This window comes from Rhinopithecus roxellana, chromosome 2 (assembly GCF_007565055.1).
Source record: "Rhinopithecus roxellana isolate Shanxi Qingling chromosome 2, ASM756505v1, whole genome shotgun sequence".
NCBI classification, from domain to species: Eukaryota; Metazoa; Chordata; class Mammalia; order Primates; family Cercopithecidae; genus Rhinopithecus; species Rhinopithecus roxellana.
In genome coordinates this window covers 127816178-127840047 of record NC_044550.1, presented here as the reverse complement: position 1 = coordinate 127840047, position 23870 = coordinate 127816178, and the positions used below count along the sequence as shown (strand labels likewise).

The following is a 23870-nucleotide window of genomic DNA, read 5'->3' as shown; positions in this document are numbered from 1 at the left end:
GGCAATGTTGAATACTTTTAGAATAACCTTGTCTTATTCTTGACCTTAGGGGAAAATGTTGTCATTCATCATTAAGTATGATGTTAACTGCAGATTTGTTTGTTTATTTATTTATTTAGAGACAGACTCTTGCTCTGTCGCCCAGGCTGGAGTGCAATGGTGCAATCTCAGCTCACTGCAACCTCCACCTCCCGGATTCAAGTGATTCTTATGCCTCAGCCTCTCAAGTAGCTGGGACTACAGTCGTGCTGGGACTCATTACAGGCACGAATCACCGCCCCTGGCCACCCTCACTACTCTCTATTATTACTGTGTGTGTGTGTGTGTGTGTGTGTGTGTGTGTGTGTGTGTGTGTGTATGTGTGTGAAAGAGAAAATAAAAATATACAAAAAGGATCTTCTTGCAAAACCACTTTCTCCTTCTGTCTCCTGATATCTGAGATCTCTGTGCATAATTTTCTTTGAAAAAAGAATTTTACATTTCTACTTTTCACCATGCTATATTCCATGTAGGCTTTGGTGAATGAGAAGAGGCCATAAGTTAAGAAACAAGGGTAAAATTTTATGAAAAGGTGACACAGATGTGACTACCCAACATATTTATATAAAATTGTGGGTGCATAATATTGTTACATCAACGATTGATTATAATTGGTCCCACAAGATTATAATGAAGCTGAAAACTTCCAAAAGCCTAGTGACACTGTAGCCATAGTAACATTGAAGGGTAATGCACTACTCATGTGTCTGAGATGATGCTGATATAAACAAACCTCTGCACTGCCAGTCATATAAAAGTGTACAGTAATATCCTAGGCCCTCATATTCACTTCACCACTCAATGACTCACCCAGAACAACTTCTAGTCCTGTAAACTCCATTCATAAGTGCCCTATGTAGGTTTTTCAATCTTTTATGCCCTATGTTTACTGTACTTTTCTTTGTTTAGATACAAGAAAGTATCTAAACATAGAAAAGTATTTAAGCAAATAAGTATCTAAACATAGAAATACTTATTTGTTACAATTGCCTACAATGTTCAGTACAGTAACATGTTGTAAAGGTTTGTAGCCTAGAACAAGAGACTATATCATACAGCCTAGATGTGTAGCAGACTGTACCATCTTGGTTTTGAGTAAGTACATTCTATGATGTTCGCACAATGACAGAAATCACTAAGGACACCTTTCTCAGAATGTATCCCCATTGTTAGGCGTATGGCTACATCTCTGCCCGAAGTGATGACAGGAGGTGGGGCCTGAGGGAAGTAATTAGGTTACGAGGGTAGAGCCTTCATGAATAGGATCAGTGGCCAAATCAGGAGAGGCAAGAGAGCTCACTAGCTCTCTTTCCACCAAACAAGGATGTACAGAGAAGTCCAAAGTCTGCAACCTGGAGGAGGGTCCTCACCAGCATCCAACCATGCTGGCATGCAGATCTCAGACTCCCAGCTGCCAGAACTATGAGAAATTAATTTCTATTGTTTATGAACCATCCAGTCTATGGTATTTCGTTACTGCAGCCAGAACTGACAAAGACATTCCCCAAAGTTTAATATATTGGCCTCAAGATCACGAACATCTTAACATATCTTGACACATTGAGCCTATTGTTTTGCAGGATCCCATCAACCATACGTGAATGTATTAACATCCTTCTTAAAAAATGATTACTGGAGTAAAAAATGATTACTGGAAAACTGACTTCCAAGTGTCCCTTCTCCTCTAATAATGAACCCTTGTGTTGCTTCTTGGCCCATTCCTAAACACTTGGGTAACAATAAATTATACTTTTAATGTCCCTAAGGAAAGGTTACAGACACAGGATGGAAATCAGGGAGAGGGCATGTGACAGATGGCAGAAGCTTTGGTGTTGAAGTGACTGGCAAATGTCTTTGATGTAACTTATGCCTCTAGAGGAGCCATTTTTAATCTTTCCTGTGTCCTGGGCCCTGCCCTGAGAATCTGATGAAAACTACAAACCTCTCACTGGAAAAATGCACATGAACACACACTAAAATTTTTCATACAACTTATTTTATTGGATTTTAAATTGATCACCATCACAGACCATATAAAACTAGTCTTTGCAAGGATTTTTGCATGTCTCATTTTTAGTTTTGTGCCAAAAGTTGCTCCATCCAGGAATAAAATCCAAAGTATACAATAAAACAAATCAAGCTTTAATTATTTTCAACAAAAATATACCAAAATAATGATGACTCTGGCTATATGACTTCTGGCACAAAAGCATGGTTCTAGGAAAAGACCCAGCCTTTTATACTATTCTCCAGGGAAAGCTAGGAAAAACGCAGGTGTTAGTGACAAGGCTCAGGTCCTAACAGTAAGGAAAGAATTATGTTGACTGAATTTAATGAGTGTTTCCCCAAACAACAACATTTTACATTTGTACATATTTGTAAAAAAAAAAAAAAAAAAAAAAAAAAAAAAAAGATCCGGTTTCAGAAATTTTGGATAAATTTAAATACTTGGAGGCCAGGCAAGGTGGCTCATGCCTATAATTCCAAGCGCTTTGAGAGGCTGAGGCAGGACGACTGCTTGAGGCCAGGAGTTTGAGACCAGGCTGGGCAGCTTACCAAGACCCTGTCTCTACAAAAAATGTAAAACTTAGCTGGACATGATGACATGCAACTGCAGTCCCAGCTACTCGGGAGACTGAGGCAGGAGGATCGCTTGAACCCAGGAGTTCCAGGCTGCAGTGAGCTCTGTTCCTACCGCTGTACTCCAGCCTGGGTGACAGAGTGAGACCTTGTCCCTTAAAAAAAAACTTGGAAAAAAAAAAGTCACTACCAGATCTATGTTCCTAATACTTAATCATTCAAAATGTATTAAATTCAAAGTGGAGTACATGTACCCCTTAAAAGTAAGATGATCAAGGCAATGAGTAAAAAGAAAATCCTAGAAAATTACATGTATTTGTTATCTTAAAGTTAAAATTTGAGCTTTACTAAGGCCATATATGACAAGCTCACAGCTAAGGTCATACTAAACACTGAAAAGCTTAAAGGTTTTCCTCTAAGATCAGCCAAGAAAAGGGTACCCACTCTTACTACTTCTGTTCGACACGTACTAGAAGTCCATATAGGAAAGGCTGAAGTAAAACTGTATCTGTTTTTAAATTATATAATCTTATATATAGGAAACCCTAAAGATTCCACCAAAAAAAAATTAAACTAACAAATGAATTCAGGCCGGACTTTGTGGCTCACACCTGTAATCCCAGCACTTTGCGAGTATGAGGCGGGCGGCTCACGCGAGGTGAGGCGTTCCAGATCAGCCTGGCCAATATGGTGAAACCCCGTCTCCACTAAAAATATAAAAATTAAGCTAGGCATGGTGGCAGGTGCCTGTAATCCCAGCTACTCGGGAGGCTGAGGCAGGCAAATAACTTGAACCCAGGAAGTGGAGGTTACAGTGAGCTGAGATTGTGCTACTTAACTCCAGCCTGGGCGACAGAGCAAGATTCCATCTCAAAAATAAATAAATAAATAAATAAATAAATAAATAAATAAATAAATAAAATAAATTCAGTTAAGTTGCAGGATACAAAATCAACAAACACAAATTAATTGAAGCCAGGCACAGTGGCTCACACCTGTAATCCAAGGACTTTAGGAGGTCAAGGCAGGAGGATCGCTTGAATCCAGGAATTCAAGATCAGCCTGTACAACAAAGTGAGACCTTATCTCTACAAAAAATCAAAAGGTTAGCCGGGTATGATGGTGTGTGCCTATGGTCCCAGCTACAGGAGGATCACTTGAGCCCAGGAGGTCAAGGCTCCGGTGAGCCATGATCATGCCACTGTGCTACAGCCTGAACAACAACCCTGTTTCAAAAAATATATATAGAAAAAAAATTAACTGCATTTATATACATTAACAATGAACTATCTGTAAAAGAAAACAATCCTGTTTACAACAACATCAAAAAGAATAAAATACTTAGGAATAAATTTAAACAAGGAAGGGACAGAGATGTACATGAAAGAAACTGAAGATGACACAAATACATAGAAAAATATCCCATGTTAATGAATTGAAAGAATATTATTTTGTAAAAATGTCCATACTACTAAAAGCAATCTATAGATTTGGGGCAATCCCTATTAAAATTCCAATGCCATTTTTCACAGAAATAGGAAAAACAATTTTTTTCCCCAAGATGGAGTCTTGCTCTGTTGCCCAGGCTGGAGTGCAGCGACACCATCTCAGCTCACTGCAACCTCCACCTCCCAGGTTCAAGCAATTCTCCTGCCTCAGCTTCCCGAGTAGCTGGGATTACAGGCGCACACCACCATGCCCGGCTAATTTTTGTATTTTTAGTAGAGACAGGGTTTCACCACGTTGGCCAAGCTGCTCTTGAACTCCTGACCTCGTGATCCCCCCACCTCAGCCTCCCAAAGTGCTGGGATTACAGGCGTGAGCCATCATGCTCAGCCAGGAAAAGGAATTCTAAAATTCATATGGAACCACAAAGGGCCCCAAATAGCTAAAGCAAACTTGACCAAAAACAACAAAACTGAAGGTATCACACTTCCTAATTTTGAACCACATTACAAAGCTATAGCAATCAAAGCAGTATGGGATTGGCATAAAAACAGGTAGAGACCAATAGAACAAAATAGCCCAGAATTAAACCCATAAATATACAGTAAACTAATTTTCAACAAAGGTGCCAAAAATGTACAAGGGGGAAAGGACAGTCTCCTCGATAATGGTTCGGGGAAACTGGATAGTCACATGCAGAAGAATGAAATTGGATCCTTATATTACACATACACATATATCAATTCAAAATGGATTAAAGACTTAAACATAAGACCTGAAACCATAAAACTACTAGAAAAAGCATAGGGGGGAAGCTCCATGACACTGGTCTTGGCAATGATTTTTTTTTTTTTTTGGATTTGACACCAAAAGCAAAGGCAACAAAGCAAAACAAGTGGGACTATGTCAAACTAACAAGTTTCTGCACAACTAAGGAAACAACAAAATGAAAAGACCTCCAAAATGGGAGAAAATATTTACAAACCATATATCCAAACAGAGGTTAATTTTTCAGAATATATAAGGAATTCATACAACTCAATAACAACAGTAAAAAAGCCCAATTTACAAATGGGCAAGGTACAGAATAGGTATTTTTCCAAAGGAAGACATACAAAAACCACAATGAGGTATCTCACATCCACAATGGCTAGTATCAAAAAGACAAACTATAACAAGTGTTGGTGAGGATGTGGAGAAAAGGGAACACTTGCATACGTTGGTGGGAATGTAAATTCGCACAGTCATCTTGGAAAACAGTGTGGAGGTTCCTCAAAAAATTAAAAATATAACTGCCAGATGATCCAGCAATTCCACTACTGTGTATATATCCAAAGTAAATAATATCACAATCTCAGAGAGTTATCTGTACCACCATGTTCATTGTGGCATTATTCACAATAGCCATAACGTGCTGTTGTGAGTTTAGTTTGTGAGGAACTACACACAATGGCTACAATCTCTGTTCCCTGAGAAGCTGCAGGGGCTAGTCAGAGTCCACATTCCTGAGACTTTTACCTTTCTTCAGGACACAAATAAAAGAGGTCAGATGATGACAGCTGTTTCCTTAACAGCCAGGCTGTTAAGGAAAAAAATCAGTGACTTTTGGGGACATGCCGGTATACCTCACTAAGTAGAATGGGCCAGCCTGTTGCCTACTCAGAGGACCTTGTACAGGAATGTGATGCAGGAGGGCTTTGAGGCTGTTGGCCTTCCCAACATCACCCACCTCCAACCAGCTCCGATATCTCAGCTAGAGCAAGGCAAAGAGCCATGGTCCACTCAGCCACAGGGGGCCTTGAATAGGAGGAACCGAGAACAGGCTCACAGGATGCATCTCAAAAACCAAGAAGATTTACCTACTCAACTGAAACAATATCACATACAATACAATTTAAATTCCTCAAAATCATCAGTGCTAGGAAGTCAGAACAAAGGCTTCATTCTTTTTTCTTTTCTTTTCTTTTTTTTGTCAAGGCATTCACCAAGTAGTACAAAGGCTTAATTCTTTACCTTTAAATACCAGTTTTCAAAGTAAGGAGTTGATTTAAGCGTCACCTTAAATGATGTCAAATGAGCATTTTCTTCTGTAGATTCATGGATTTCCACAGATTTAATGTTTTTCAATTAATTAAAATTATGTATCTGGATGTTAAAAAAAGATGAATGGATAAAGAAATCATAATATATATCTATATATTATATATTTTATATATATCTCCACTGTATTAGTCTGTTCTCACACTGCTAGAAGACATACCTGAGACTGGGTAATTTACAGAGAAGAGAGATTTAAGGCTCGTAATTCTGCAAGCTGTACAGGTTTCTGCTTCCAGGTAAGCCTTAGGAAACTTACAATCATGGCAGAAGGTGAAGAGGAAGCAAGCACAGCCTTCACATGGCCAGCAGCAAAGAGAGAGGGAAGGGGGATGTGCTATACACTTTCTTTTTTTTTTTTTGACATGGGTCACTTACTTTAATAACAATACATATACCATGTTATCACCATGGAATGTAAATTTAGATTAGACAAGAGAATTTCACAAGTGTAATAGCCTTCTGTAGTACATAAAAGTTTGGGTATACTGTCTGGCCAAACCAGCTTGCTCATAAGTCATTAATCAAATCCATTACAGGTAATTTGTTCAGTTCAATATTTACAATTCTTATGGAAAAAATAAGCAACACACACATTTAAAAAGTGTTCATTTACCTTTGCATGAGTGCTTAAAATACGTATTTCTATTTCAAGATGACATTTAAAAATTATTATAATATATCAGCAGCAAAAATATAATTTGCAATTACAAAAAAACAAAACTAGAATCCTTAAGTTATTCTCATGTTTACAATTGTGATTCTTTAATAAATACTACTATTATGCAGCTCTATTGTAAGCTTTCTGGATTTGGTTTAAACACACGCACATATATTGTCAGCTGTGGGAAGCTTTACAAACTATATTCCATGCACTTTTTGGACAGAGTTCTAACAGAGCCTGACAGTCCATAAAATAGGTAGAAAAAAGTTGAATTAACTGGGGCAAATAGGACTCTTATACAACATCCAAAATACAAAATTCTGCAGCAAACTGGGAGTACCTTCAGGACTGGCCTGTTATCTTCTTTAGAACTAAGTTCATCTTAAAAATTTAAGAAGGTGGACATTTCAACACCATCAAGTACATTTAGGTGACAGGTTTAAGTTAACTTGACTTCCTTGAATGACCTAGTTAGTAAACTAGTCACTAGTAATTCGGTCACCAGGCAAATCAAGCCTGTAAGAAAGGAAGCCAATATTCAAAATGCCATGTTACCATCTAAATCCATACAAATTAATTTATTTTCAACAATAATAGGTAACTTCAATAATGAGACATCTAACTAAAGCAAGCTCCTCCAACAAGACCAAGACAGCATCTCTTCTTCTAAGGCTTAGGTTTTGCCCAGAATTCCCGATACATGGAATAGCCCATACCGACAGTCATTGCTCCTACAACAAAGCCTTGGGCTGCCACACGCATGTGGATCAGATGAAGGGACATTTTAGTATTTCCCCTGCTCTTCAGTTTGTATAATCCATATGCAACAATTGCTGCAAAACCTGCTATTCCAACGGGTACGAATGGTGCCTCCTTAGCTTTTCGAATAAGTTTGGATCTCTGATCTTCCTCATATGAAGGAAGGGAAACACCTGTGTCTGTTGATATAGTGACTGCTTGAAGAATCACCCTAGAGCGAGAAAACCTCTCACACGCCAACCGTCTTCCGATCCCTGCAGTCTTAACCTGTCCGGCTACACACTTTCAAATGACGACAGCCAGATCTTCTGAGAACTCACTCACTATCATAAGAAGAGCAAAGGGGAAATCTGACCCCATGATCCAATCACCTCAAACCAAGTTCCCTCCCCCAACACTGGTGATTACAATGCGACATGAGATTTGGGTGGGGACACAGAGCCAAACCATATCATGCACACACACACAACAGATTATTATTCAGCCTTAAAAAAGAACATCCTGCCATTTGCAACAACATGGATGAACCTGGAGGACATTATGCTAAGTAAAATAAATCAAACACAGGAAGACAAATACTGCATGATCTCACCAACATATGGAATCTAAAATTTAAAAAGCCAAACTCAGAGTAACACAGTAGAATGGTGTTGCCGGAACCGGTGGGTGGGAGAAAAGGGGAAATATTCGTGAACGGGTGCAAACTTTCCGTTTATAAGATGAGCAAGTTCTGAAAACCTAATGGACAGCATGGGTTTTCTCATCTTGGGTGATGGGAAGCAGTGTGGTAGTGGTGGCAGCAGCAGAGGCTTCTTCACCCAACTTCCTAATCCTGGATTGCAGCTACGGGTCCATTCTCCAGTCTCTAGAGTATCCAGAGGCAAGGACAGCAACAGCACAAGCTCTAGATTCCAGCACGGCCCCAGCGGTGCCCTCAGAGCTCTCCTTGTGGGTAACCTCTGATTGATTTGGAGTCAAATGTGGCAGTCCACCTTAAAACCTGCTGCTTGGCCCTTCTAAAATTCAGTAAGCACCTAATACCTTGCATTAAATCTCTTCTAGCTTAAAATACTCAGGGGGGCTTATTTTCCTGACAATGAATACAGTACATAAATGTTTCCTAAAGGAAAGGTGGCAGCTGCACACCCTGAGGGATGGCTTGTGATGTCCTCTCATTCGTTCCCTTCTGGTATACTGCAACACATTGCAGCTTACGGGTGCCCAACTAAGTAGATTTGCAGATCTCATTTGAATTATCACAGCACTCACAAACGGACAAATGGATCCTTAAAAGATTTTTACAAAGAAGGACATAGTATGCATATTATTAATAAATCAAAAATAAAGAAAAAAATACAAGCAAGCAGAACGGAAATGGCAGAGCTGGCAATTGCTGTTACCAATATTAGTGTTTTATCAAAAATTATAAGGTAAAAAAGTGATTATTTTGTAAAACATAAAACTTTCAGAAGAAAACAGGCGAAAATCTTCAGGACCTAGGACTGGCTGAAGAGTCCATAGACTTGACACAAAAAGTACAATTCAGCCAGTTGTATGTAGTAGCTCACATCTGTAATCCAAGCACTTCGGGAGGCCGAGGCAGGCAGATTACAAGGTCAGGAGTTCGAGACTAGCCTGACCAACATGGTGAAACCCTGTCTCTACTAAAAATACAAAAATTAGCCGGGTGTGGTGGCGGGTGCCTGTAATCCCAGCTACTCAGGAGGCTGAGGCAGGAGAATCACTTGAACCCAGGAGGCAGAGTTTGAATGAATCATTGCACTCCAGCCTGGACGACACAGTGAGACTCTGTCTCAAAAAAAAAAAAAAGGTACAATTCGTAAAAGAAAAAAATTGATTAATGCATTATATGGCTCAGCACAGTGGCTCACACCTGTAATCCCAACACTTTGGGAGGTTGACGCAGGAAGACTGCTTGAGGCCAGGAGTTCAAGACCAGCCTGGACAACACAGCGAGGCTCTGTCTCTACCAAAAACAAAAACAAAATTAGCTGCGCATGGTGGTGGTGCAGGCCTGTAGTCTCAGCTACTCTGGAGGTTGAGGTGGGAGGATCACTTGACAGGAGGTAGAGGCTGCAGTGAACCATGATTGTACCACTGCACTCCAGCCTGAGTAACAGAGTTAGACCCTGTTTCAAAAAAATAAGTAACAGATGACTATATGAAAATGCAAAAGTTTTGTTCTGTGAAAGATCTATTAAGAGGATAAAAAGACAAGCTTCAGATGCGGAGAAAATGTTTACATACCACATAACTGGCAAAGAACTTCTACCTAGAATATATAAAGAATCCTCAAAACTCTATACTAAAAAACAATCCCATTTGCCCCTTAGGGAAACAGTTAATTTAGGGAAAGGCATATTAAAACCACAATATTATCACTACAATACTATTAGAACCGTTAAAATACAAAATAATGATAATATGAAATGTTGGGAAGGATATAGAGAAACTTTAATACGAAATGGAACTTTCCATTTATTGCTGGTGAAAACATATAGCCACTTTGGAAAATAGTCTGGCAGTTTCTTACATAACTAAACATACGCTTACAATATGACCAGCAATTGCACTCTTGGTCATTCATCCCAGACAAATGAAAACCTAAAAACTGTACATAAATATTCCCAGCAGCTTTGTAGTTAACGGCCAAAACCTGGAAATAGCTCTTATGTTCTTCAGCAGGTGAAGAGTTAAACTATGTACTATGCTACCTTCATACAATAAATACTACTCAGCAATAAGAAGAAATGAGCCATTACGTGAGATAGGTTGAGTGGTTTTCTAGGACTTTATACTGAGTGAAAAAGTCAATCGCAAAAGGTTACATACAGTATGATTCCATTTATGAGACATTCTCAAAATGACAGAGTAAAAAGAAAATTAGTGGCTGCCAGTAAATAGGGAAAAGGAGGTAGGAGGGAACCTTGAGCTTCATGAGGGAGTTTCTTGGCAGTGGTGGGACAGTTCTATATATTGACTGTGGTGATGGCAGTGATACAAATCTACCTGTACATACACATCTAAAGGCATCTACAAAAATTTTATCAAATTGCACAGAACTGTACAAACACATATACATATAAGTGAGCACATTAAAAAAATGAAATCTGAATATTAACAATATTGTATCAGTTTCCTAATCCAAGGTTATTAATATGTTATCTTATGTAAGATGTTACAACTGGGAGAAGCTGAATGAAGGTGACACAGGACTCCCTGTACTCTTCTCACAACTTCTCATGAGTTGATAAATACTTCAAAATAAAAAAAAAATTTTTTTTAAGTGATGACATTCAATCACATTTTTCTTATTTTACAAATTACTAATATTTTAAGTGGGATCAAAAACATGGAACTAATACATTTTAAATTATTCAAAAATGTTTTTCATCCTTATCACATTGTTTTTTGTTAACGTCTTTTTTTTTTTCTTTTTTTCTGAGATGGAGTTTCGCTCTTGTTGCCCAGGCTGGAGTGCAATGGTGCAATCTCAGCTGACCGCAACCTCCACCTCCCAGGTTCAAGCAATTCTCCTGCCTCAGCCTCCTGAGTAGCTGGGATTACAGGCATGTGCTACCATGTCTGGCTAATTTTGTATTTTTAGTAGAGACAGGGTTTCTCCATGTTGGTCGGGCTGGTCTCGAACTCCCAACCTCAGGTGATCTGCCTGCCTTGGCCTCCCAAAGTGCTGGAATTACAGGTGTGAGCCATCATGCCTGGGTTAATGTCTTATTATGAGCATAATTTATAGTATCTAGTTTACAATAAATAAGCATACACATACTGGGAATGAAGACTCAATTTTTTATACTGCCGAAATAAAATTTTTGCAGACCTCTGTTACAGAGGCTACAAAATTCCAAACTACTATCCATCCCTTAAAATTTTTACTTGGGGAAGAACATTAGAACAGGAAAAATGTTAGAACAAGAAAAATACTAAACTAAGAATCAAAAGCACAATTATTTTTTGTTTGTTTTTTGTTATTTCCTTTCAAATCTACATCTGCAGAAAAAGAACAATTCTAAACAAGTCACAACCTCATTCTCATTTATAAAATGCAGAAATTCTACTGTATGATTCCTAAGGACATTCTAGCTCCAAAAACATTAACTCTAAGGCAGGAAAAAGTGAAACAATGAAAAAATGCATGACAAACTATAACTAGTATTTATTGAAAGTATATTCAGGGCTCAGAAGTGTCAGGAATATTACATACAAAACATGGTCTAAATTCTATCAACACAAATACAGAAAAAGGCATCTATAAAGATAATTTTACCTCAAAGAAAACAGATTAAGATCCAGTTTAAATAAAAATATTTAAGTAATAGATACATCTGGCTATTTTACATGCAATCTCATAGTGCTTTAAGACTTTTAATTTCTGCTTTTTGAATTATATTGTAACAAACAATATACCAGTACATCTAAGTATCCTGGTATACACGCTTAGGGTTTTGATGGTTCTTACAAGAAGTAGACTAGCAAGTCATTCTAACAGGAAAAACAGTTCTCCATCCACTTGGTTAGATGTAACAAGACAATTTTTAAAGGTTCATTATTCAGAGGAAGTTAACCATCCACAAGGTAGTATCTACCATCCTGTTAATACCACCTTCAGCTATACAGAAGCATCACTTAGCCAAAACAGAGTCAAAAACCAGAAAAAAAGCACAAGTCCTCTAAGCAGTAAAAAACAAGTCCCTAGCACTAAAGCTCCATGCACAGGAAGTCTTTTGGTTCCTCACCCTGAGGAACATGCTGTCATTTTCATCCACCATTCAACAAGTACTGTATTGGGTTCTGTTCCCACAGTACACCGAAAAACACTGAATTAGAAAGAGGAGACTACTATGGGCAGGCATAATGACAGCAAACAAAATGAGAGCAAACAAAGAGGTAACAGTTAACAATAAAGTAATAAGCAAATCAACCCCCCAAAAGCAGACATGATTTAGAGAGGAATGGTTTCACCAACACACAAACAAAATGTGATTGTCTGTATATTGCTGGCTGAGGACACTAATTGGCTGAAGTTCCTTTTGCAAATAAATTATTATGAGTTCACTGACATCCCAGACATACGAATGTCACTATATCTACTGACTACTTAATAAGTAAGGTGATAAGTATTAATAATGGATATGTACCATCTTTTAAGATGGAAGGATGCAGGTTATATTTTGGGAAATTTCTGTAATTGTTTCCATTAACTATACTTTATACTTTTATAGGCTAGCAAGCCTTTGTCTTTTTAAGATTATTTTGAATGACTCTTTTTGATAGTCATTCACTTGATAGTCATATAAGCCCTGCTGGTAGAGGCAACAGTGAGCCGTGACTGCACCACTGCACTCCAGCCTGGGCGACAGAGCAAGATGCTGTGTCAAAAAAATAAATACCTTTCTAAACTTGGATCTACATACATCAAGGGATGATGTATTTGAATCTACTCAAAGTATTTATACACATTGAGAGGGATCAAGTTACACAGGAATGTACATTTATTAAGATGTACATTCACCAAACTAATATTTTTAACCAGTATTATAGATGGCATAACCCATCTGAAGTTCTAAAATGGAAAAATAAAATTACAAATTATCTTACCAGCATTCTTTACTATTGAATTAAATTAAATCACATCTGAAGCTTACCCTGAAATGAAGAGACCTACCAAAAAAAAAAAAAGAACAAAATGAGGAATTCCGAGAAGTGTAAATATTACACTGAAATTCGTTCAGGCAACAAAGAACATACAAATGGTTTATATCCTAAAAAGCAAGGCTGCACTGCAGTAAGTAAACAAATTAATGTTCCTTTTTCATCAATTTTCAGATGTTCTTAACAACAACAACACTGTAACCTTTCTGAAGCATGGACACTGAAACAGAGGTGTATCTTACAACTACTGTCATCCGACAGCAGGATGTAGTTGGTGAAAACGTTTGGGTGATTCCTCCTGGAAAGATCAAGAAAGCACCAGCATCAAAGTGTCTTAGGTTTGATCAAAAATAGTCACTCAAAATAGTCTTAAAAAAAGACAAAGAAATGATCAGAAGCCTATAAAAGTATAATCAACAGAGACAACTACAGAAAATTCTCAAAATGTAAACTGCATCCTAAAAGATAGTACATATAAATTACTTATCACACTCCTTAGCAAGTAGTCAACAGATTTAGCTATTATTATTATAAGATGGATGATAAAGACTAGTCAAGCTGATGAAAATATCTGTGATCATAGTGATCAGCCAATCAATAAGCACTTCTTAATGGTCTACCAGGTCACCAGCAATACGCAAGAGCATTACAAATCCATCATGATCAATCTAAGAAGGACTATTTTTTAACCAGTAAGGGGCAAATGTCATATCACATTCATCAACGATTAGAACTAAGTACTCTTAACTTCCTTTAAAGTATTGCCCTTTATTTGAGTCCAGTCTGCAGAACTTGAAACCTAAATTGTTTACTTGAAGAGAGTCATCAAATGATTATGTTAGTACAAGTGTTACCAGAATCAGTCTAATGATTTTCATAGGGAAAAAAAGAAATCTTTTCCTATTATTCTCCAGGCTTAAGTAGAATAACGATGGGTTAAATTTTCTCTTAAAACCTTTCTACGGTGGCTCACACCTGTATTTCCAGCACTTTGGGAGGCTAAGGCAGGTGGATGGCTTCAGCCTAGGAGTTCAAGATCAGCCTAGGCAACACGGCAAGATCCTCTTTCTACAAATAGCCGGGTGTGGTGGTACATGCCTGTGGTTCCAGCTACTCAGGTGACTGAGGTGAGAGGATCACTTGAGCCCAGCTCGTAGAGGCTACAGTGGGCCATGATTGTGCCACTGCACTCCAGCCTGAGAAACAGAGTAAGACTCTGTATCAAATAAATACATAAATAAGTACCTTTCTAAACTTGGAGCTACCCACATCAAGGAATGATGTACTTGAATCTATTCACAGTACTTATACACATTGAGAGGGAACAAGTTACACAGGAATGTACATTTAATAAAATGTTACTTTTTATTTATATAGAATGTCCAAAATAGGCAAATGTATAAACAAAGAATATAGATCAGTGGTTGCCTAGGGCTGGGGATGGGGTGGTGATGGGATGAAAAAGTTATAAAATTAATTGAGGTTATGGTACACAAATATACTAAACACCACTGAATTGTACCTTTTTAATAGGTAAGTTATATGGCATATGAATTATATTTCAAAAAGCTGTCACTTTAAAATTCTAACTCTTCACAAAACTTAAATCAAAACTGCTGCATTATGGTCAAATTCCACAGGACCTACTACCCCTCTGTCAGACATTATTCCTGGCCCAGTTGATGCCATCACTGACAGTGTTACATGGTCCCTTTCTTAACACTCCAATCTTTCCCCCACAAATATAAAGATTGAATGGGGAAAGGAGGGTGGTGGGGGGGTCTATTTTGTCAAAGTTAAACATATTTCACACTGAATTTTAATACAAAAAATTTGTTTTGTTTTGTTTTGTTTTGTTTTTTTGAGATGGACTCTTGCCCTGTCACCTAGGCTGGAGCACAGTGGCGTGATCCCGGCTCACTGTAACTTCCGCCTCCTGGATTCAAGCAATTATCTTGCCTCAGACTCCAGAGTACCTGGGACTACAGGCGTGTGCCACCACACCCGGCTAATTTTTTGTATTTTAAGTGGAGACGGGGTTTCACTATGTTGGCCAGGCTGGTCTCGAACTCCTGACCTCAGTGATCCACCTCAGTGTCCCAAAGTGCTGGGATTACAGGTGTGAGCCACCACGTCCAGCCAATGATTTTTCATAACAAAAAGCACAAATCCTGGTAAAGACATCTATTTATTATAGCATTTTGAGCTTAAAAGAATGTATTACTACTACGTCAGCAAAATATGAGTTATTTGCTAGGATACCAATGTAGTCTCATAATATTCTTTGAAATGCATGATTTCTGTAAAGCATAAGGAAAGACACAACTACGTTTGCAGAATTTCAGAAATATTTTGCCCCACAGCAACAGCAGTGTTTGCAATCCCAAAAAACAATTCTAAGCTAACAAGTTTAATTCAACAGGTTCCATGGACCTTAACCCACCTCCGTGGAAGACCAGGTTTGTGTGCTAGGCTATTTTGGAAGGGGCTATGCAGAACAATAAGCAAATGAGTGAATAATAAGTTCACCAAAGGGTGCACTTCATCTAAGCTACCTTTAATCCACAAGTTCCACTCTGCACTGGTCTATTTAAGGTTCCTGCTCAGAGGAGCTCGTAACTTGTGACAGAGACAAACTTAATCTTACCCTCAATGCCTAGCATGGTACACACCATAGGTGCAGTTCTCAAAAGTCTGCTAAATGAAAGGAGATTTTTTTTTCAGCTGATTAGGCCGCCTGGCTGCTTACAGCTGGGTTTTCTATTCAGGATTCTTTGGAAACCCTTTCTGCCCTCTGGGGTAGCTTAAAGAAGCACGTGGAACAACAGACTCTTCTCACCTACTTTACCAGTCTAAACTGTAGCCCCCTTTTTATAATTAGCAACCTAACGTTTGAGTGATTCCATCATGAACAAATCTACATGTCTCCTTGGGCTACTATGAGGAGTGCCTGCTGGGAGTCTCAAAGCAATTTTTTTTTTTTTTTTTTTTTTTGAGGCGGAGTCTCGCTCTGTCGCCCAGGCTGGAGTGCAGTGGCCGGATCTCAGCTCACTGCAAGCTCCGCCTCCCGGGTTCACGCCATTCTCCTGCCTCAGCCTCCCGAGTAGCTGGGACTACAGGTGCCCGCCACCTCGCCCGGCTAGTTTTTGTATTTTTAGTAGAGACGGGGTTTCACCGTGTTAGCCAGGATGGTCTCGATCTCCTGACCTCGTGATCCGCCCGTCTCGGCCTCCCAAAGTGCTAGGATTACAGGCTTGAGCCAACGCGCCCGGCCCCCTCAAAGCAATTTTTAATCCTCTCTCTTGAGGAGAAGAAGAAGAAGAAGAACAAGAAGAACAAGAAGAATCAAGAAATGAGAAGAAATTAAAGTGTGTACTCCAAAAATATTCTGGAGTAAACTGTTCAGGCACACAGGTTTTGATCAATTTTTGCACAGATTATGAAGTCTACATTTTGAACACAAACATACCAGTGGCAGCCTTGTATCCTAAGAAAAGGTAAAAGGAATCGGAATTACTAGGCCTGGATAAATTATTTTTAAAGACAAGTATATAAAAAATGATTAGTTTTCTCCACTCCCAATAAACATAATTTACTAACTAAAATTTGCAAACATGAGAGACAGTTTAAGACAGTCCTACACAGAGGTTAAAAAAAGAAAAAAAAAAGGAAAAAAAAACTGAAAGAATAACCATTAACAATGTTACAATGTGATATGAGCAGTGTTATGTGACACTTTTCATTTCTTTTTCTTTTTTTTTTCTTTTTAAAAATAGAGTCAGAGTCTCCCTATGTTGCCCAGACTGCTCTTCAACTCCTGGGCCCAAGCCATCTTCCCGCCTCAGCCTCCCAAAGTGCTGGGATTACAGGTGTGAGCCACCATGCCCGGCCACTTTTAATTTTGAAATTATGCATTTCTTTCATATTAATATTTTACAACGAGCATGTGAAACTTTGATAAGGAAAAACTTTTTCTCCTTTAAACACATACACACTTTCCCCCAAATAGAACTAAATTTAAACTTATTTATAGTAAATTATTTTCCAGAATACTGGTGAGCTATTAAAACTGCCCAAGTACTTTAGGCAACAGTAAAAATGAAAGGGCTCTAACTTCTGTTAATTTTAGCAAACTCCACAATCTAATAAAATAAATATACACACAGCCATACTGTAAGTCAGACCATGGCTTGTACTGTAAGAGGATTTTACAGGAGTAAAAACAAAGAACAGTCACTTGGGATTAGGAGAAGAGAGGAAGAGCTTGCAGACAAGGTGACATCTGAGCAGGGCCAGATGGATGATCCCTGTCACTATGTAACAACAGTTGAAATTCAGAGCACATACTGTATCTCCCCAAAATATTTTATACATAAAAATAGCTCTAGTAGAGAACATAAACCCAGTCTACTCCCAAAACTACTTTATTTAAAAATGTATTTAAAAACATATTCTAAAATCTGCTAAAGCCATGAAAACTTGTCCACTTCAATCATTTCAATTACGTGAATCCTGTGTCACTGTTACTTTGTACTTGTTACTGCACTGACATACCCACTGTCTTTTTCCTAAGAATCTTAATTTTGCACCTTCTCACTGAAACTGTATACATCTGATTTGCTGGCTCTGAGTTTAATTTAAAAAAAAAAAAAACTATTGAGAGCAAGACTGTCATCCAGTTATACTTTATCTCCAGAAATACTCTGTCATCAGTTTCTACTTTACATAGTACCGTTTAAATAAAAGTATACTCAACAGATGTTATTGAGTATTCTACTTTACATAGTATCGTTTAAATAAAAGTATACTCAACAGATGTTATTGACAGATACAACCTAGTTCTGAATAATTGTGACAATGTGTTCACCATCACAAAAGGTGTCTGTGGAACAGATATTATAAACAAATCACAATTTTGTTCACAAAATTCTTTGTTATAAAAAAAAAAACAAAGAACCTCTAGACTGACATATCTTCCCCCAACAGTAAGCCAATTGCTGGCCTTTAGTATAAAATCTTCCGAAAAGTGCTTATTTAAAAAATTAATTAACTGAAGCGGCCTTTACAGAACATTATCTTTTTCTGTCACAAAGACCTAAAATAACACATTTACTGGGTAGTAAAAAGGTCCGAGGTGATACAGTGAATCTGCACAGAAATGGAGAATAATCCTAGCTCCCAAAGATCTCAAGAAACAGTTCGTAACTCAAGAAATGTGTTGATATAAAACAGTATGTTTAAAACAAGATAGAAAGCACAAAAGAGGAAAAAGTCTTTTTCAGGAAATACAGTCTAGATATTTCAAAGATAATTATTTCTGAATGTTTTATTTATATGTGCTCTTTTAAAAGTTGAGAAATTCTTTTATTGTTTAAATAAATTAGTAAGTAAACAAAAACAGACTTTAAAAACTTGGTTTAACCGTCTACTTACTATAAGATGGGAAGGATGATTATGCCTAGCTGCTTGCCTGACATCCTTATCACAGAAATGGATCAAAGAAAAAAATAGAAAAGAAGGAATATTAGGTGAAACAATGCCAGATACCATCAAGATTACTACAAACGGCCAAGCACGGTGGCTCAGTCTGTAATCCCAGCAGTTTGAGAGGCCAAAGCAGAAGGATCGCTTGAGGCCAGGAGTTGGAGACTAGCCGTCTATATAAAAAATTAAAAGGTGAAACCACCATCTCTACAAAAAATAAAAATTTTAGCTAGGCGCAGTCGTGCCCACCTGTAGTCCCGGCTACTACGGAGTCTGGGGTGGGATGATCACTTGAACCCAAAGAATTTGTTTTTGTGTGTCTTCATTTCCTAAATTCTGTGAGAAGAATAGATTTTTCTTTCAAACATTATCTGATATTGGCCTTCAATTTCCCAAGTAGTTTCTCTATTGTTACTGCTGAGCCTATGAATTTACAATGTTCCACACCACTCGGAAGTTACTAGACAGCAAATTAATCGATGAACACTTCAAAAAGTTGGATGGCTTTAATCAAAAAAAAAAAAAACCTGGGTCACATGTTTCAACAAAATTCCCTCTTTTAGAGAACTAATTTTACAAAATAATTCAGAGTGTAAGAAAAGACACGATGGAATGCTATTTTTGATAATGAGTAGCAGAAAAAAGACCAGAGAATAACACACCCACTGCTACTTTGTTTATACGGTTGTAACTTGCACATGCAAGTACTCTACAAAGTATTGCACAAGAAGAAACTGTCAAAAATGAATGCTTATGAAAACTTTCTTCACTAAGGCCTCTAACAAGGAATGTGCTATCTCTGATTTCCTCAGCAAGTATTGACAGGTTAAGCAGAGTGATAATACTCAAGACGAAAAGACGTCTTATACTAGTTTTATCAATAGTAAAAGCTGTTGGTACTAATTATAATGCCTATAAATTCAGTAGCAGAATCAACTTTACAGACGGTATCTCCTAGGCAGCACAGCATTTCATAAAACCAACCTTATTTCCATCAAAACCCCTTTCCCCCCGCAATCCGACAGACCCCGGCAACCTGTTTTGTTGTGTCTTTTTTCCCCAACCCTTCCAAAAGAACGCCAGCCAGTGAATCGAGGTAATATTTTCTGCAGTTCAAAGGTAAGGGCAAATTCAGCTCCACTAAGAACTCTTGTTCCTCACCAGCACACACCCTAACGCCCCCCCCCCCCCCCCCCCCGCCTTTTTTTGTTTTCAAATCTTGGCCTAGGAAAGATTAATGCAACCATATCATTGCAAATCCATAAAAATGCGATTTCAGGTGGCGAGGAACGAAACTAGGATGGCAGGAAAGACCAGCAGCAATCAATCATTTCGCCCTAGAAACCAGCCTCTCCAGAACGCAGGAAACCAGGCTATGCCCAAAGAACCTGCCGCCCGGAAGCAACAACTTCCATCAAAAGGCAAAGAAAAGTTGTAAAGAGCTCAGCGTCCCAGGCACCCTGCCCGGTGCCGAGACTGAGAGCAGCAGGCACTCCACAGGCCGAGTCAGCTCGCGGGCGGTGGCCGCAGGGCTGGCCCTGGCTCCGGAAAGCTCCGGGTCCCGGGGTGCGCCAACGGCCCGGGGCGGCGCGGGCACAGCGCCCGCACCCCTCCCCAGGGCCGCGAGCAGTGGGCGGAGAGACCAGAGCAAGGGAAAAGGCGGACAATGCCCGGCCGGGCTGGCGCGCTCCGCCGGTCCCCGGCAGCCCTGCCCGCCGGGGCCCACCAGCCGCCGCGCTAAGTTTGCTCCCCAGCCTTCCCTTCCCAGCCGGGGCGGTGGAGCCGGGGCAGCTGAGCCGTGGTCGCTGGTCTTCCTCCACCTTTGCAGCCGCCGCCGCCTTCCTTCCCGCGGGGCGGCTACCGCGAGTCGGTGGGTAGGCGGCGCGCGAGCAGAGCACGACGCGCGAGAAGGCGGCGAGCGAGGGGGACCCGGGCACGCGCGAGACTCGAGCCGGGCACGGAAGGGGAAGGGGACGCGCGGGAGAGCTGGACGCGCGGGAGAGCTGGGCGCGCGGCGGTCCGCGCGGAACCGCTGGAGCTCGGACGGACTTTCGTTTGAGGCTGGGGTTGCGCCGCGGTTTGGTGTCCGTTACGAGCGCCGGCCCGGGCCGCGCCGCGCCGCTTGCCAGCCATCCTGGACCGCCTCCCCACAGCGCCCACCAGGAAGGGCAGCTGGCGAGGGCCGACCACCTCGTCTCCCGCTCAGGCTGGGCTGCCGGCGGCGGGCATCCCGGCGCCTGCCCCCGAGCTGGAAGAGAAAGTGAAATGAAGCGCCTTTCCCTAGTCAACACCTACCCGTCCCCAGTCCTAGTACAGCTGCCTCGCTCCTCCAGCGCCGCCGGTCCCCGCCCTCGGGCCCCTGGCTCCGTTCTCTTGACAATGGCGCGTCCCCTTTAAGGAATAATCCGAACGGAACCGATCTTTGGTTAAACCTCCCTCCGACTCTGATTTTAACCGGATTTCTCTCTCGCTCTCTCCCAGAGCCCGACGGGCGCCCGGCTGTGCTGCGAGCTCTTCCCACCCCTTCCCTGCCCCGCCCACCCCCTGGCCTTCCTGATTGGCGAGAGACACTACAACAGGAACAGCACTCCTCCCCCTCCACTGGCCTGGCCAGCCGCCGCTCAAACTTGCTCCCACCTTCTCCCCCCCCCTTTTCCCGGGTTGGTCCTCCCTCTAATCATTCTCTGCCCTCGCCTCAAATGTCGCTTTGGAGCACTGGCAGTCAAGGCCCACCCTCCCGCCTCTGGAAAGCGAACTTTATTTTTATTGGTGAAAGTACATCTTCCTGTACACTTGATTGGGCAAAGAAAGAGCTAGTCTGCACGCCCCCTACCATCATTACTCTCCCTTTACGGGCTTGAGAAACACAGCCGCAAAGTCCTCCCCGCTTTGCCTGCTAGGAGCGACTTTCCCTTTAAATGTTGTTAGGGGTCGAGAACAAACTCAAATCCTATATTGAGGAAAGCTGGAAAGGGACAAGAGAAAAATTCGAAATTTTCTCCCGATGAGTAATGTATCCAGAGCTGGCGCCCGGATCCTGCGGAACCTTATCCAATGATCCAGTGAATGGAATGGTTAGAATTGAGTTAGAATACCTGAAAGTCCAGTGCTAATTCGTCCTGAGATGTATTCAACAAGTTTCATCCACTGTCCGCTCTACTCATACCATTGATTGCACTGGCATTTTGCCACCCGGAAGAGCTTTAATCAAGTTATCTGCAAACCTGGTTGCTTGTCTCGCAATTGTTCATTTAGAAAATCATTTCCATCACAAGTTCCGTTTAAGTTACGTCTTCTGTGACGTTCCGGCGTTTCCACGAGACCTGTTACTTTTTTGAAAAAATTAAGTAGATGGTACCCTTATGCCATCCTCAAAGTGTAGGACTTCGTTCCCCCTTGCTAGAACTGTAGGAAAAACACCCCAGGTCAGTTGAACCCAAGAGGGTACCATACGGCTGTTTCTTGTAGGACTGAAGTGCTTCTCAGAAGAAAACGCATCTCTCTAAGGGAAAGAGGGAGTCTGATACCAGAAGCTGGACCATGGAGCAGAACATCACCCATTGAAAAGAGAAGAAATTATGGGGAAGCCTAGTGCGGGGTCTGCATTGGAGTTTCCCCAGTTTCCCATGGAAGCTGTAAGAACTAAAAGGTTTATTTCCGCTAAAATTGAGTACAGGTACAGCTTCGGTACCCATCTAAGAAAGTTAGTGGAAAATGGTTATGTGTTCTCTCCCTCTTTGCCGATGAACTTTGGAAGACTGTGTACTCCGGGGAGTTTAGTACATTTGCAGTGATACCCACAGTAGAATCTAATGATGCCAAGGAAGTGTCAGTACCCTAGAAAAGGGGCTTGATGATGACAGAGAAGGGTAAATAAACATCAGTTGGTAGTCCATAGGACTTTTCTCCAAGTACAGGTGAAAAATTTCATGAGGATTCCCAAAAATATGAAAGAGCAGGAGACAAAAGGGAACGTTGCAGGAAGGTGGTTTAGGTTTCACTAATGGGGGCAAGAGACAATGAACTATATGGGTTGCATTTATATGGCCTTCACAAATACACACATCCTCCCTATTAAGTCCCTGTAACTAAACCCCTATGCTTAGCCTATTCTGATTTTACTGTATATTAAAACTGCAGCCAAGCTAAACTAATACTTCTGGTTTACTCATTTACCACTCTCAAACTTTGAGACTGCTTCTGGGTTCTAATATTCTACATTAGAATATAAAAAGAAGAAGATTCTATGTACTGATATCTAGTATGATCTTCTGGAGATAAAGATATCCAGTATTTCAGGTATGCACATGCCTGCAGCTTTTGTTCAAGGTCTAGGTGATGTTTTCAGGTTCTTTCTAAAACACGTGCCCTATGATATCCAACTTGTTGCTGCCCTCTTTAGCTGCACTAGCAGACTGGGCAATTAAACTAGAGAAGGCAGTCTACCGTAACCTCTAGATTCTCTTACTTGTGTTGAACCAACTATGCTGAGATCATCACCTTTCAAATATAAATTTGTGTTATTCTTTCCTCTAAATATTTCATATTTGCCCACAATAGGATCATTTAGCACTTTTTAGCCCACACATGCAACTTCCTGGTACTAATACTCCTACTGGCATTTCACAGCAAAGAAGAATTTTAAAAATCTACAAACCTGGAGCTTACAATGTACAGGTTATTCTTAAGAATGTTCAGTATTGATGAACACAGCCCCAGTTCTAACCCTGGAGAATTTTACAAGTTGTACTTTCTCATTCAGAGAGACTTTATCTCCCTACCTTAGTTTCCCATTCTAAGCCCAATCCCCACTCCTTAAAAAAAGAATATTTCTCAGCTGGGTGCAGTCGCTCACGCCTGTAACCCTATCACTTTGGGAGGCCAAGGCAGGTGGATTACTTGAGGCAAGGAATTCAAGACCAGCCTGGGCAACATGGTGAAACCCCGTCTCTACAAAAATACAAAAATTAGCCAGCAGGGGTGGTCACAGGCCTATAATCCCAGCTACTGGGGAGGCTGAGGCAGGAGAATCATTTGAACCGGAAAGATGGAGGTTGCAGTGAGCCAAGATTGCACCACTGTACTCCAGCCTGGGCGACAGAGTGTCACT

At 40.4% G+C, this 23870-nt stretch overlaps 1 protein-coding gene and 1 pseudogene across 2 annotated transcripts in view; both read right to left on the bottom strand.

The window, feature by feature from the left end:
- The window catches only part of FRYL (FRY like transcription coactivator), a 296971-nt gene extending 275673 nt beyond the window's left edge, over nt 1-21298 (bottom strand). The window contains 1 exon segment of the mRNA XM_030919519.1: nt 21056-21298. The gene's annotated coding sequence lies outside the window, so the exon portion shown is untranslated.
- Nucleotides 7378-13228, bottom strand: LOC104680424 (annotated as a pseudogene). Its single transcript, XR_750458.2, has 2 exons — nt 13223-13228; nt 7378-7867 (listed from the first exon to the last, which is right to left on the bottom strand). The product of XR_750458.2 is annotated as an HIG1 domain family member 1A, mitochondrial pseudogene (transcript).
- Nucleotides 21299-23870: the final 2572 nt, after the last annotated feature.